We start from the raw sequence: 8,771 nt of genomic DNA on the forward strand, positions 1-8,771 counted from the left end.
TCTGGCTATTATAAATAAGGCTGCTATGAACATAATGGAGCATGTTTCCTTCTTACCGGTTGGAACATCTTCTGGGTATATGCACAGGAGAGGTATTTTGGGATCCTCCGGTAGTACTATGTCCAATTTTTTGAGGAACCACCAGACTGATTTCCAGAGTGGTTGTACAAGCTTGCAATCCCACCAACAATGGAGGAGTGTTCCTCTTTCTCCACATCCTTGCCAGCATCTGTTCTCACCTGAATTTTTCATCTTAGCCATTCTGACTGTTGTGATGTGTAATCTCAGGGTTGTTTTGATTTGCATTTTCCTGATGATTAAGGATGTTGAACATTTTTCAGGTGCTTCTCAGCCATTCGGTATTCCTTAGGTGAAAATTCTTTGTTTAGCTCTGAGCCCCATTTTTTAATGGGATTATTTGATTTTCTGGAGTCCACCTTCTTAAGTTGTTTATATATATTGGATATTAGTCCCCTATCTGACTTAGGATAGGTAAAGATCCTTTCCCAATCTGTTGGTGGTCTTTTTGTCTTAGTGAAGGTGTCTTTTGCCTTACAGAAGCTTTGCAATTTTATGAGTTCCCATTTGTCGATTCTTGATCTTACAGCACAAGCCATTGCTGTTCTATTCAGGAATTTTCCCCCTGTACCCATATCTTTGAGGCTTTCCCTACTTTCTCCTTTATAAGTTTCAGTGTCTCTGGTTTTATGTGGAGTTCCTTAATTCACTTAGATTTGACCTTAGTACAAGGAGATAGGAATGTATCCATTCGCATTCTTCTACATGATAACTGCCAGTTGTGCCAGGACTATTTGTTGAAAATGTTGTCTTTTTTCCACTGAATGGTTTTAGCTCCCTTGTCAAAGATCAAGTGACCATAGGTATGTGGGTTCATTTCTGGGTCTTCAATTCTATTCCATTGGTCTACTTGTCTGTTGCTATACCAGTACCATGCAGTTTTTATCACAATTGCTCTGTAGTACAGCTTTAGGTCCGGCATGGTGATTCCACCAGAGGTTCTTTTATCCTTGAGAAGAGTTTTTGCTATCCTAGGTTTTTTGTTATTCCAGATGAATTTGCCCATTGCCCTTTCTAATTCGTTGAAGAATTGAGTTGGGATTTTGATGGGGATTGCATTGAATCTGTAGATTGCTTTTGGCAAGATAGCCATTTTTACTATATTGATCCTGCCAATCCATGAGCATGGGAGATCTTTCCATCTTTCTGAGATCTTCTTTAGTTTCTTTCTTCAGAGACTTGAAGGTCTTATTATACAGATCTTTCACTTCCTTTGTTAGAGTCACGCCAAGGTATTTTATATTATTTGTGACTATTGAGAAGGGTGTTGTTTCCCGAATTTCTTTCTCAGCACCTTTATCCTTTATGTACAGAAAGGCCATTGACTTTATTGATTTAATTTTATATCCAGCTACTTCACTGAAGCTGTTTATCAGGATTAAGAGTTCTCTGGTAACACCCATTTTCTACTCAATGCACCTGAAGTGTACTACCTCAGGGATTCCATGACAGTCCAAACTTATTTGGCCAGGTTCTGGCTTCTGACTTATTTTCTCTGTCTCTCCCTGAATCTAAGATTGTCCATTATGTAGACAAAATTCTTCTCTGAAGTATCGCCTTTCAAAATTAGCCAAGGTGATACCCTGCTCTTCTAAATTCCCTGTTCAGTCAAGGCTACAAGATCTCATATTCTAAAGTCCAACTGTCTACTCATTAGGTCACCTATTTCACAACTACCAATTACCCCAACTCAGGAGGCTACTACCTTTGGTAGAAAGAATCTAACTTTGTTTCTAACTGTTCCTTCTACAAAGGGAGAGATTTCATCATTCCTAGAAACAGCCAGTTTTTTATATTCCTGGATTCCATCCTTTCCCCTTTTTCCTACTCCTTATATGAAGCAGCATTAGGCCCCATCCATGAACTTCTCATACCTGCAACCAAGGCTTTCCAAAGGCTCCAATAGGCTCTTTTAACACCCCAGCCATACATCTCCCTGGCCTGAGTCCTCTTTTATCCCCTCTACATTAATGAAAATGATGGTTTTTCCCTTGAGGTCTTAGGTCACCAACTGGGACCTAAGCCCTTTCCCCAAGCCAACTTTTTGTTTTCTACCTGCAAAGATAATTCTCACTGTATTTTCTCAAACAACGAGGCGAGAAGGGTGAATTCCTTCTCTGCCTCTGTTTGCACAGCATGTCCTGTGTGTGTCGTGGGGGGCTTTTCTTTCAAAAGATGTTCAGCAGACAAATGATGCATTATTTCTTCACTTTTGACAGCTTTCACAGAATGACCTCAATGGACCCTTAGCATTTCAAGCATGTGCCATTATGGAATGCTCTGGTTTAAAAAAATTTAATTGAAGGCTCTTACCTGAATGGGCCCCTTGATTAGCTGGTGTCCTGTTTCTGGCTCCCAGTGAGCCATAGAGCACTACATTCCCTCTTGTCATCTCCCCCTAAAGAGAACGAAGGGCTGTCTTCTTCCTAGCTGCAAGCTCTAATCTATTAGTACAACCAACAGACTCCAGTGGGGCTCTTGAGCTCACTTGCAATTTGGATGTTGGTAGCTAGGAAAAAAAATCAAGCTTAATATTTGATGACATTCCAAAGTCAACCTTCTCTGTTTTCATCACAGACAAAATCCAGAAGCAGAGTTCTTATCAGGACATTCCCTGAGGAAGCAGGAGACAGTTGGTCTGGGAGCTACAGCAAGCTTAGTTAGGCACACAGGCCAGGGAGACAGCAAGCTCTAGCTCTGGTGACTGTTGACCTTGGGTGAATCTCACACTATTCCTCTGCAAGTGTTTAACTTCTTCCTCCACAAATAACTGAGTGATGCCCAACTGTGTACTTTGGTCTGAACTTCCACAGCTTTAACAAAGCTTAGCTCATGATAGCAAACTTTAGGAATGGCCAGCCGCTTGAATTTAATTTTATTTTGAGGGGAGGAGTCATAAAAGTAAGAAGGGTCTTTTTGGGCCAGCCAGACCAAAAAAACACCTTCTTACTTAGGAAGGACTTTAGGGAGGGAATAGAAGGAGGAAAGGAAAGAGGGAAAGTGATGCAATTCTATTGTAATTAAAATAAAGTTTTTTTTTAAAATAAAAGTAAGAAGGGCACACTGGAGACAGAGGAGGAGGAGGAAGAGGAAGAAGTGGATGAGGGGGAGGAAGAGGCAGAAGGAAGGAGGAAGGGGAGGTTGCAACAGGGAACAGTTCTTCTTAAAAGGGCTACACAGGTTCAAGATGGCTGGTTCATCCCTGTGCTTGGAATCTAGGCTGTGGTTCAGAGGCTATGGGGACCTGCAGGAGAAATGGATCAGCTCTGGGGACAAAGTTGGGCTTTACTTCCCTTGTCTATGTTTTGATGCTCAAGGGAGGCTCTGGATTTCATTGTCATATCCACCCTGTCTCATTTCCTCTCCTACCCCAAGTCGGAGTGTGTCCTCACCAAGTGATGCGAACGAAGTAAGACCATGAATCTCCAGGCCTTGATCTCAAGTCTGTAGGTCCCACATCTCATGTTGAGCAGTGTAGCTTTCTACTATTTCCACAATATTCTTAATTCAGGGTCATGGTTCCCCCCCCCCAAATCTCCATGGTGTAATTAAAGTAATGTAGGCCATGTGTCCTTCTTACCAGTTGGAACATCTTCTGGATATATGCCCAGGAGAGGTATTGCGGGATCCTCCGGTAGTACTATGTCCAATTTTCTGAAGAACTGCCACTGAGGTGAAATCTTTTGGCAAGTGTTTACTCAGGGTCAGCACATGCAAGCTTTGTTCCAAGGTAGCCAGGGTTTTATCTTGTGCTGTCAACCAAACTTGGTAATGTGTAAGAGTCACTCAGGTGGTACTGATTTTGAAGGCATGGGGTTATGAAGAGCAGCCGAGCCTCAGCCCTGTGAGAGGCCAGGAGAGACCACTAGTGAAGGTGCAGCCTCAATGACAGTAGAAGCTCCAGGACTGAAGACATGGAGAAAAGCTGAGGCTTCACACCATGAAGAGAGCCTATGAGAGGCTACTAGTAAAATTACAGCCTAGTTGCGGCAGAAGACCTCAGCATTTTGGAGATGCCAGTACCATGGGATTAGCAGCAAGAGCAAAAGCAACTGCAGAGTGGAACAAGCTTGAGCCTAGAAGGCCAGCTGTGTGTGCTGCAGAGTGAGCTTGGTGGTGAAGAAATGACCCAAGCTCCTTGGAGGAGCCCTGAAAATCATAAATAAATCTCAGACATTGGACACTGTGTTATTTGCACTGTTGGAGTTCAGTTTTGCTTTGTACAGACTGTGACTGTGCCCTGGTTCTTCCCTCGTGAAATTCGAAAGTGTTCAGCTTATTTTTTATTTTATAGGCACACACAGTTAAGAGAGTTTGGGTTTTTTTTAAGTAATATTTTATATTTTAAAAGAGACTTTGGATTTTTACAGAGACTGAACTTTGAAAGTATTTGAATTGGTAAAGACTATGGGACTTTTAAGTTTGTAATATTTTATACTTATGATATTTCTAATCTGAGATCTTGGGAATGAACCAAACAAGGAAAAGTTATGTCTTTAAAAGTATTGTTTATCAAGTTGAAAAAAAAAGTAATGTAAACCAACAAAGCAAGTAGATCCCTGAAGAAAATGATAAAGGGCAGACTCATACTGCATCTAGTTTTATTTTACCATAGTATCAAAGTTCCAAGCCACTTCTTTGTGGACCCAATTGTTTAGGAAGAGTCCTATTCCAGTATGTGTGTCTCTTCAGGGGCCTCCAAGATGATGCATCTTATCCCCAGAGATAAGGCCACCTGAAAGAAGTCACAATTGATAGCGGCAGGGGTGGGAGTGGGCATGGGCGTGATGGGATTGGGCTGGGGTGAGGTGGGGGTAGTCTCAGCAAGGGCATATATGGTGCTAGGATATTACCTACTTGCTTTAACAGTTCTGTGAGGGATCTTGGGGAATGATACAAATCTCCCATCTTTTCCTGATTCTCAAGAGTAACTGCAGGTTGTCTGGCTTTGCACCACCTAATGCTGGCTGAGAAGGTGCCTTTCTGCTCTGTCTCCTAGAAACAGTATCCTCCAGTGCACTAGCCTTACAAGTCAGAAGAGGATGGGTTTGGAGTCCCTCAACTGAGGTGCAAGTAGGCATGTACGGATGAGACTCTATTTGTTCTGTAAAGCTCCATTGGCCCCAGAGTGTTGGGTGACTAGCATGTTTTACCTCACTACTGAACTGTACTTCACAAACTGAGTCACAGAACTTGCTGTGCGCATGTGTTCAGTCTTATAGATCTTGAGCAAGTAGCTAAAATGCAGCTTAAGAGCCTGCCACCCACTGCTGGACTTCAGGACAAGTGTCTGTGTCCAGAGGTCTGTATGATGGACAAACAGGAAACTGAGGTGAAGTTTCTCTTTGGGACAACAAGATGACTCAGTAGGTAAAGTCACTTGCTATCAAGTCTGACAAAGTGGGACCCATGTGGTGGAAGGAGAGAGCCAATCTCTGCAAGTTGTCCTCTGACACAAGCGGTGGCACACACCCAGGCCCCAGAGGTTAAGGTCAGAGGCGGAGTTTGTCAAACACAAAAGAGCAGTGGACGGGCTGATGAGTTGTCTTAGCGTTGAGAGCACTGGCTGCTCTTCCAGAGGACCAGGGTTTAATTCTCAGCACCCGCGTGGCGTCTCACAATCTTCTGTAACTCCAGTCTCAGAGGATCTCATCCCCTCTCCTGGCATGCACAACATTTAAGAAAACACTCATATGCATAAAATAAAAACAAATAAAATCCCAAAAAAGTCTCAAAGAAGAGCAATGGAATCCATAGACACATATAAGTTCACTTGAATCTTAGTACCTTAAGGATGTCCACATGTAGTACTGACTTGGAGAAGTGCTTGCATTTCATGCAGGGAACACGATTGGAGTTTTATAGGAGACTCTATCTGAGCAGAAGATGCAGAGTTTATTAGGAGGACTTCAATGCCCCAGAAGTATGCACGTCCCCCACAAGCCAACGGGATGAGCTCCTCTGGAGGAGGAATGACTGGATGTGCCACTGTGTTCCATCCTTAGAAATGAATGTCCTGACCTTCAGGTTTTTCTTGGGGACCCTGGTCTCTAATGCAGAATATAGGATAAGTTAGGTCATTTTTTTTTCCTGTAATATTAAAATCCAGTCATTTCTGCCATGGCTTAGTCTCTTGAAGTCCTCACGTGAAAGAAATGACAGGAGATTTTTGTTCTTATAATACTTTCTAAGGTGTGAGACCAAACTCAGAAACTTAAAAAAAAAAAAAAAAAATCAATGTTTCCCAGGACTTTAAAAATTGTAGGACGCGTTCCTGCAGCCGCCCACAGCGCATCACGTGGTTTGGCTCGGCTCTCCGCGCCGCTCCCCTCCTGGCAATCTGCACCACTGCAGGCACCCCCGCCCCCCCCCCCCCCAGCCGCCCCGGGCAGGGGTGGGGGGGACGCAGGGGGGCGGACCGAGGTCCGCCAGGCGGGCTAGGCGCCCAGCGCGCAGCTCAGCGTCCGTCCGTGCGGGCCGCCCCGGGTCCGCGCGGCCCGGGGCTCCAGCGCCCCGCCAGCGACCTCGAGCGAGGCCCGCGGCGCGCCCGGCCCCTCCGCACAGATGGCCACTCAAGTGGAGCAGCTGCAGCCGGCGGGCGCCCCGCTGCTGCAGGCCGAGGAGCACGGCCTGGCGAGGAAGAAGCCGACGCCCAGGCCCAGTCGGTCCCGGGCATAGGCGGCGGTGAGCCGGAAAGCCGCATCCGCAGGCCGCGGCCCGCCTGCGCCAGGCCTGGCCGCGACGGCGCGGAGCGCGAGAGCCCGCGGCCACCCGCAGCTGTGGAAGCCCCAGCGGGGAGCGACGGCGAGGACGGCGGCGGCAGGCGTGACTTCCTGGAGGCACCGCCGCCCAAGGTGAACCTGTGGACGAAGCACGCGCCGCCGCCGGCTGGTGTGAATGGACAGCCGCCTCCAGAACCTTCTGCTCCAGCCAAGGTGATAAGGGCAGCAAGGTTGGTGATTTTGGAGATGCAATCAAGTGGCCTACACCTGGAGAGATAGCCCACAAAAGTGTGCAGCCACAGTCCCACAAGCCTCAGCCTGCTTGTAAGTTACCACCCATGAAGGAGCAGGAGAAAGGAGATGGAAGTGATAGTAAGGAGAGCCCCAAAACAAAGTCAGATGAATCGGGGGAGGAAAAAAATGGGGATGAGGACTGCCAGCGAGGCGGACAGAAGAAGAAAGGGAGCAAACACAAGTGGGTTCCATTGCAAATAGATGTGAAGCCTGAAGTACCCAGAGAGAAATTGGCCTCCCGTCCCACTCGCCCACAGGAACCAAGACATACACCTGCTCTCTGTGGGGAGATGAAAGGATCTGAACCTGCCACCTACATGCCTGTATCTGTGGCCCCACCCACCCCAGCCTGGCAACCAGAGACCAAAGCGGAGCCTGCCTGGCATGACCAGGATGAGACATCGAGTGTGAAGAGTGATGGGGCTGGTGGGGCACAGGCTTCCTTCTGTGGCCGGAAACTCCAGGACTCCCCGCATAACCCGGACACCCCAGTTCAAAGACTTTAGTCAGACACCACAGTTTTACCCCGTGGTGAAAGAAGGACGAACCCTAGATGCCAAGATGCCTTGAAAAAGAAAGACAAGGCACAGCTCGAGCCCCCCCCCCCCTTTGGAAAGTCATGTGGGCTGGGTGATGGATTCTCGGAGGCCCAGGACTACTTCTATTAGCTCCAGTCCTTCAGAGGGAACACCTGCAGTCATCACCTATGGCTGTACCCCTCAGTCACTGCCCAAGGACCAGCATCCTTCCCATGAACTGCTCAAGGAAAATGGCTTCACACAACACGTCCACCACAAGTATCGGAGGCGCTGCCTTAATGAGCGTTTGGGCATTGACCAGTCTCAGGAGATAAACACCCTGTTCTGCTTTTTGGTCCTTCTTCCTCTGAGATCACTTCAATAAATAGAAGTATGAAGAGTTTAAGCAGCTGGCACTGGAGGATGCCAAAGAAGGCTACGGGTACGGTTTGGGGTGCCTTTTTCGATACTACAGTTATGGTCTAGAGAAAAAGTTCCGGCTGGACATATTCAAGGATTTCCAGGAGGAGACAGTGAAGGACTATTAGGCTAGCCAGCTCTATGGATTGGAGAAGTTCTGGGCCTTCTTGAAATATTCCAAAGCCAAAAATTTGGACATTGACGCCAAACTGCAAGAATACCTCGGCAACTTCTGCCGCTTAGAAAACTTCAGAGTGGCCGGGCGTGGTAGTGCACGCCTTTAATCCCAGCACTTGGGAGGCAGAGGCAGGCGGATTTCTGAGTTCGAGGCCAGCCTGGTCTACAGAGTGAGTTCCAGGACAGCCAGGGCTACACAGAGAAACCCTGTCTCAAAACAAAACAAAACAAAACAAAACAAAAACAACAACAACAACAACAACAAAAACCAAACCAAAACAAAACAAAAACAAAAAAAAAAAAAGAAAACTTCCGAGTGGACTCCCCCCCCCCGCCCCGGCCCCCCCTGGGCAAGGAAGGCAACCACAAGCAACACCCAGTAGTAGCAGGAGGCAGCGGTGAGGGCAGGAAGCGGTGCCCTTCCCAGTCATCCAGCAGGCCTGCCACTGGGATCAGCCAACCCCCTACGACACCTACTGGCCAGGCCACTCGAGAAGATGCCAAATGGACAAGCCAGCACTTGGACACACTGACTTTCCGAAGTGAATGGCCTGAAGCCCCC

At 47.0% G+C, this 8,771-nt stretch overlaps 1 pseudogene; it reads left to right on the top strand.

The window, feature by feature from the left end:
- Positions 1–6,567: 6,567 nt before the first annotated feature.
- Positions 6,568–8,332, top strand: LOC110287618 (la-related protein 1 pseudogene; annotated as a pseudogene).
- The last annotated feature ends 439 nt before the right edge of the window (positions 8,333–8,771 follow it).

The sequence above is a fragment of the Mus caroli genome, unplaced genomic scaffold (assembly GCF_978045245.1).
Source record: "Mus caroli unplaced genomic scaffold, Mus_caroli_1 scaffold_10, whole genome shotgun sequence".
Taxonomy (NCBI): Eukaryota; Metazoa; Chordata; class Mammalia; order Rodentia; family Muridae; genus Mus; species Mus caroli.